The 6,791-nt window shown below is 38.6% G+C and overlaps 2 non-coding genes across 2 annotated transcripts; one reads left to right on the top strand and one right to left on the bottom strand.

The window, feature by feature from the left end:
• Positions 1–1,315: 1,315 nt before the first annotated feature.
• On the top strand, positions 1,316–1,422 carry LOC141710116 (small nucleolar RNA R71). The gene has a single exon (XR_012570653.1). It is a non-coding gene; the product is annotated as a small nucleolar RNA R71 (small nucleolar RNA).
• Positions 1,423–5,270: 3,848 nt separating this feature from the next.
• On the bottom strand, positions 5,271–5,431 carry LOC141710125 (U1 spliceosomal RNA). Its single transcript, XR_012570662.1, has one exon. It is a non-coding gene; the product is annotated as a U1 spliceosomal RNA (small nuclear RNA).
• Between the last annotated feature and the right edge of the window lie 1,360 nt (positions 5,432–6,791).

The following is a 6,791-nucleotide window of genomic DNA, read 5'->3' as shown; positions in this document are numbered from 1 at the left end:
GGCCAACTGCAAGGTCATATAAGTAGGCTTTGGATCAGGGAAGTCCAACTTCTTGAAGATTGACAAGGGCATCAGATTGATGCTAGCTTTCAAGTCACATAAGCATTTGTCAAATGACATTTTTCCAATGGTACATGGAATAGTGAAGCTTCCAGCATCTTTAAGCTTCGGAGGCAACTTCTGTTGTACCACATCACTGCATTCCTCCGCGAGAGCAACTATCTCTAAGTCATCAAGCTTCACTTTTTGAGAGAGAATACCTTTCATAAACTTCACATAACTAGGAATTTGTTCAAGAGCTTCAGCGAAAGGTATGTTGATATGAAGTTTCTTGAACACCTCCAGAAACTTCTCAAACTGCTTATCCATCTTTTTCTTCTGTAGCCTCTTCGGAAAAGGAGGTGGAGGATAGATCTTTTTCTCCCCCGTATTACCCTCAGGAGGAGTGTGTTCCACAGTAGTCTTCCTTGGTTCCACTTCTACTTCCTTCTGCACTTCTTCTTCAGCCACAGCTTCTTCTTCCGAAATTTAAGATTTTTTGGGATTTGCAACCTTCCCAGACCTCAATGTAATTGCCTTTACCTGCTCCTTAGCTTCCCGCTTTCCTGGTACTTCAGTGTCACTAGGGAGTGTACCAAGTTGACGATTCAGCAAGGCATTGGCAATTTGCCCAATTTGATTCTCCAAGGTCTTGATAGAAATCTCTTGGATCTTGCACATGAGCCTCAACTCCTCCAATTCAGATTTTTCATTAGACTGGTGCAGCTGGAGTTGTTGTCTTGGTGCATATCCCGGTTGCTGAAAATCAGGAGGGTTGTATTGATTTGGTGCATATTGCTGATAAGGCTGTTGAACCGCATTCTGAGTATTACTTCCGCTAAAGTTAGGATGATTACGGTTATTGGGATGATAAGTGGCCAGAACTGGCTGTTGAGACCTCTGAAAGTTGCTCACGAACTAAGCTGATTCACTAGAAATAGCACACTGCTCCGTCTCATGGGCACCAGCACAAAGCTCACAGACACTAGTGATCTGATTAAATCCATAATTAGACAAAGAATCCACCTTCATCGTCAAAGCCTTAAGCTGAACAGCTATAACAGTAGTTATATCTAACTCCAGAATTCCTGCTACCTTGCCCTGAGGTAGTCTCTGAGTAAGATTCTTGTATTCATTAGCAGCCATCAGTTCAATCAATTCATAAGCTTCATCATAGCTTTTAGCCCATAAGACTCCTCCTGATGCTGCATCAAGTATGGGTCTAGAAATAGCACCCAACCCATTATAGAAGCAGTTAATGATCATCCAGTTAGGCATCCCATGATGTGGGCACTTCCTAAGCATCTCCTTATAGCGATCCCAAGCCTCACATAAAGATTCTTCAGATTGCTGAGAAAATTTAGTAAGTGCGTTTCTGATTGCAGCAGTCTTCACCATAGGAAAAAAATTTAGTTAGGAAATTTTGAGCAAGATCCTCCTATTTGGTGATAGACCCTGGTGGTAGAGAATGTAACCAGCACCTAGCTTTATCCCGCAGGGAGAATGGGAAAAGCTTCAACTTAATAGCATCTTCAGAAACTCCATTGAACTTGAAAGTGTCGCAGATCTCGATGAAATCTCTGATGTGCATGTTAGGGTCTTCTGTCGGAGAACCCCCAAACTAACTAAGTTTTGTATCATCTGAATCGTGCTCGACTTGATCTCAAAGGTATTAGCCGAGATGGTTGGTCGGACAATGCTAGACTGAGTATCATTGATCTTTGGTTGAGAGTAATCAATCAAAGCCTTCGTATTCGCTTCTGGTTCTCCCATTGCAATAAGAGCAATTTCTTCAACTTTCTCCTTGACAAGAAATTCTTCAAAAACTTCTTTAGCTACTACAACTTCTTCCTCAGCTTGATTCAGTGTTCTCTTACGAGACCGAGAACGCGTATGCATACACGCTCGCTAGAGTACCTGAAACACGACAAAGAAATAAGTAACTAACAATGTTCGAGTCAATTAACTTTAACGACCACTGATGACAAAGACAAAAACTAAAAATTAACATCGGGTCTCCGTTAGCGGCGCCAAAAACTTGTTAGGACAAAAACACGCGCTAATATTCACGCAAGTAATCGCGATCGCAAGTAATATAGAATTATTTCTAGTTCATTCCCACAGAGACTGGTTTAGGTTAATTTTAATCAATGCACTTATGCAACAATGGTATGGTTATTATCCAATGCTAAGATGATTAACAAATTAAGATTGTTTATAACTACGATTAACTAAGAGATTATACTAAAGAACATTATCTAGGAGATTAAAAAGGATTGATTAACAATATGACACAAACATGGGATTTTAACTTCATTACTACTTCATTCAATAGCCTTTTTTTTTCTTAACATTAGCATGTAATGGTGACGACACTAATCAGATAACACGAAACTGATAAACGCCAACTTTCGTTGTACGAATACCATACTACCAGACATCCACAAAAGAGATAGAAGTTGAATAGACACCAATTATATTGAGACCCTATATGTCTATAGAATTTGACAACATAACGGTTTAATGCACAACTTATCAATCATGATTATATAGCGCAAGTAAGATGGTTAAAATTACCTAAGAATCATGCATATCAAATACATGAACCTATGCTAGCATGGCAAGTTCTAAACCTCTAAATTCACTTTCGCTTCATTAGAAATTAACACGCTATCTTATAAGTTCACGACGCTCATAAGACGAATAAACACAAACAATACTAGGATATCATACAATCACCACACACTAAGGTACCGAAACAAATTAACTAAAGAAATCCATAAGTAAATCCGCTAGAACCCCACGATAATGATTAGCCCATAATCAGACTCATCATCAATGTGGGTTCCGATGAAAGCATGGTATAACAAACGTAGTCTTTATACTGAATAAACGTACCCTATATGTCTATAGAATTTGACAACATAACGACTTAATGCACAACTTATCAATAATGATTATATAGCGCAAGTAAGATGGTTAAAATTACCTAAGAATCATGCATATCAAATACATGAACCTATGCTAGCATGGCAAGTTCTAAACCTCTAAATTCACTTTCGCTTCATTAGAAATTAACACGCTATCTTATAAGTTTGCGACGCTCATAAGATGAATAAACACAAATAATACTAGGATATCATACAATCACCACACACTAAGGTACCGAAACAAATTAACTAAAAAATCCATAAGTAAATCCGCTAGAACCCCACGATAATGATTAGCCCATAATCAGACTCATCATCAATGTGGGTTCCGATGAAAGCATGGTATAACAAACGTAGTCTTTATACTGAATAAATAATAAAACCAAGTACGTTACACATGAGTATAGGTTCACAACTAAGAAAACTAGCATCCAAGATTACAACTTAAAACAAAGAATCATAAGAATAAACTATATCCTCTTCGCCTTGGTTGTTATACAGTCTTCTTACGCCTTCTTCTTAAGCTCTAGTATGTCTCGTTATAGAAAAAGATCATAAGTTATGTTTATATAGCAGCTCATCCAGATTAGAAGTCTAGATGAAAAAAATTAGACTAGAATTAGGATTCTGTGATCCCGACCTGTTGCGGCCGCGTGCTTCACCAGCGCGGGCGCGCTGCCAATCTGCATCCTGGCACGGCCGCGCACTACTACAGCGCGGGCGCGCTGACCTTCTGGAAAATCTTCTTTTTTCTTATTTTCTTGGCTGGTTTGAGTTGGTGATCCACGAGATTTTATGCAAGACACCATCCTAACACCAATTTAGCATCAAAATAATGCCAAATCACCCGAATCCCTGATATAAGCCTGAAATGCAAAAACACTACAAAACACATCAAAAACACAAATAACTTGAGTACAAAATGTCAATTCAAGCCTTTATAGAGCATTTCAAGTTGACATAAATGCCACTTAATACACCCCACGGTAAAAACACATCCTTTCTCTTATCCCTATCTGTCTGGAAATCTGAATCGGTATATCCCAGAGACAACAAATCTGAGGACCTGTAAACTAACATATACTCCTTAGTCCTACGCAGGTACTTGAGTATTGTTTTTTATTGCACTCCAATGTTCCTATCCTGGGTTAGACTGGTATCTACTAACCATGCCCACAACAAAACAGATATCAAGCCTCGTACATAACATGGCATACATTAGGCTTCCGCATGCTGAAGCATAAGGAACTGCCTTCATGTTCTCTATCTCCTTAGGTGTCGAAGGAAACTGGCTCTTTGATAGAGAAACTCCATATTTGAAAGGTAAATTACCCTTCTTGGAGTCTTGCATGTTAAAACAACCTAATACGTCATCTATGTAGGGCTCCTGAGATAAAGCCAACATCCTTTTCTTGCGATCCCTTATAACTTTGATCCCAAGGATGTATGCCGCTTCACCTAAGTCCTTCATTTTGAATTGTTTGAACAACCATGCCTCTATTGAAGATAACATCTTAGTATTGTTTCCAATGAGCAAAATTTCATCAACATATAGCACTAGAAAAACCACTGTATTTCCCTCACATCTCTTATACATGCATGCTTCGCATAAACTTTGATCAAACCTATACGACTGGGCTGCCTGATCAAAACAAATGTTCCAATAACTAGAAGCTTGTTTAATCCATAAATAGACTTCTTAAGCTTACATACAAGATGCTCTTGGCCTTCCTTCATGAATCACTCTGGTTGCTGCATATAGATGGTTTCTTCAAGACTTCCATTAAGGAAAGCTGTCTTGATATCCATTTGCCAAATCTCATAATCGAGATGAGCTATTAAAGATAATAGAATACGGATTGACTTAAGCATGACCACTGGAGAAAAGGTTTCCTCATAATCGATACCTTCTTTCTGAGTATTCCCTTTCACAACAAGTCTTGCTTTCCAGGCTTTCACCTTTTTATCTGATCCTGTCTTTTTCATGGAGATTTACACATTACGGTAATTTAATTTATAATCATGCATTCTAGTAAGGCATGATAGATAAATGAATAGAAGGAAAAGGCATGATAGATAAATGAATAGAATGAAGGAGTTTGAAGAACAATTTAAAGAGAGTAAGTGACAAAACCAGGATAACATTTAACGCTAACACAAACTTCAAAACTATATTGGCGGGGGCTGCGTGAACGCAAGCCACCCCTAACATAAATTATTATGTAGATTCCACCACTTGGGTAGGGCTGCGCAAAAGCAAGCCACCCCTAACACAAATTATGATGTAGACTCCACCACTTGGGTAGGGCTGCGCAAACGCAAGCCACCCCTAACACAAATTATGATGTAGACTCCACCACTGGGGTAGATCTTAGATAAGTGCCACTCCTAAGTGCAATGAAGGTCACTAATCTAGGCCATGAGCCTTCCCGATCGCTCATTGACCCCATCCAGGTAAGTATGTTACAAGGTTGGAAGTATGTCCATATTTATATCCAGGTGGTAGTGTTTGCTTTAGTATGTTATTGATGTGGAAATGTTGTGATCACTACTAAGAACACAAAAGCTATTAAGGTCTTTACAATAATCCTAGTGAGATCATCTTTCTCCTCTAGTTATGAATATGTTGTCATTCTATGATTTGCTAAGTAACCCTCTAGTTATGAATATGTTATCATTCTATGATTTTCTAAGTAACTGTTATGGATAAAAACTTAGGGTATATTAATTGATGTATTTATTACTAGGGAACGTGAGCCTCGAGGCTCGATTTGACTGCTCTTATATTTCGTGACTCGATCTACCTTAACAAGATGCCTACGTACCTTGCTGATTGCCATGGATCATATCAAAAAACGTAGTTCTGATTAGTGGGGGTAAGACCCCTTATATAGACATTTGGAGTCCTTGAATTGGACTAGGGTTAGGAGACTTGGTGGGTAAGTCTCTGAATTAAAATGGACTTTGGAGTCCTAGGAAGTAGGAAGCTGATTCCTTATCCCATGAGGTTCCTTGGAGGCCAATCTACAAGGATTTATATCCCTAATAGGACTCATCTTAATAGCTATTTTTCTCCCTTATTAATTAATTACGAAATTAATTAATATTCAGGGTTTTGGGGCTTGTTAACTGGGCTTCGTTACTGGATCATATCAAGCCTAATTAATTTGACATTAATCATTTATCTAGGCTATATTTAGGCCCATATCATTTGCCCCCCAACTCCTGGGAAACCGCAAAAGATTTCGTAGAAGTTAAGTTCATTTGTTCCCTTACAGGGTATTTTTTTTTTGCGTAAAGTGTGGAGCGACCTACACATTTACAATGATTTTCTTTAACCCCCATTATTTAGGAATTACCTTAATTTCCAGGAATTTTTCCCTTAATTCGGGATTTTTCCTTAATTTTCAGAATTTATCCTTTTTCTGGATTTATTCTCAATTCCCGGCTCTAAATTGATCATGAGTTGTGTTAAATCGATGAGGAAATGTTTCAAATCGATCAGGATTCCTGATCGAAATCGATCAGGATTCTGATCGAATTAACTGCAATTCTGCCCCTCTAGTCCATAGAATTTTGATCAGGAGTTGTGCCAAAATCGACCAGCATTCTGATCGAAATCGATCAGGATCCTGATCGAAATCGATCAGGATCCTGATCGAACTAGCTGTCATTCGGTCTCTCTGGTCGATGGAATTTCGACCAGGATTTGTTCCAAAATCAACCAGGATTCCTGATCGAAATTGATCAGGATCCTGATCGAACTAAGTGTATTTTTGACAGTGAGGTCTAAGGTGAGGTAGGCCTGGAATCCTGATCGAA

This window comes from Apium graveolens, chromosome 2 (assembly GCF_009905375.1).
Source record: "Apium graveolens cultivar Ventura chromosome 2, ASM990537v1, whole genome shotgun sequence".
In the NCBI taxonomy this organism is placed as follows: domain Eukaryota; kingdom Viridiplantae; phylum Streptophyta; class Magnoliopsida; order Apiales; family Apiaceae; genus Apium; species Apium graveolens.
The sequence above is the reverse complement of the archived record's forward strand: the minus strand, read 5'-3'. Positions and strand labels throughout refer to the sequence as shown.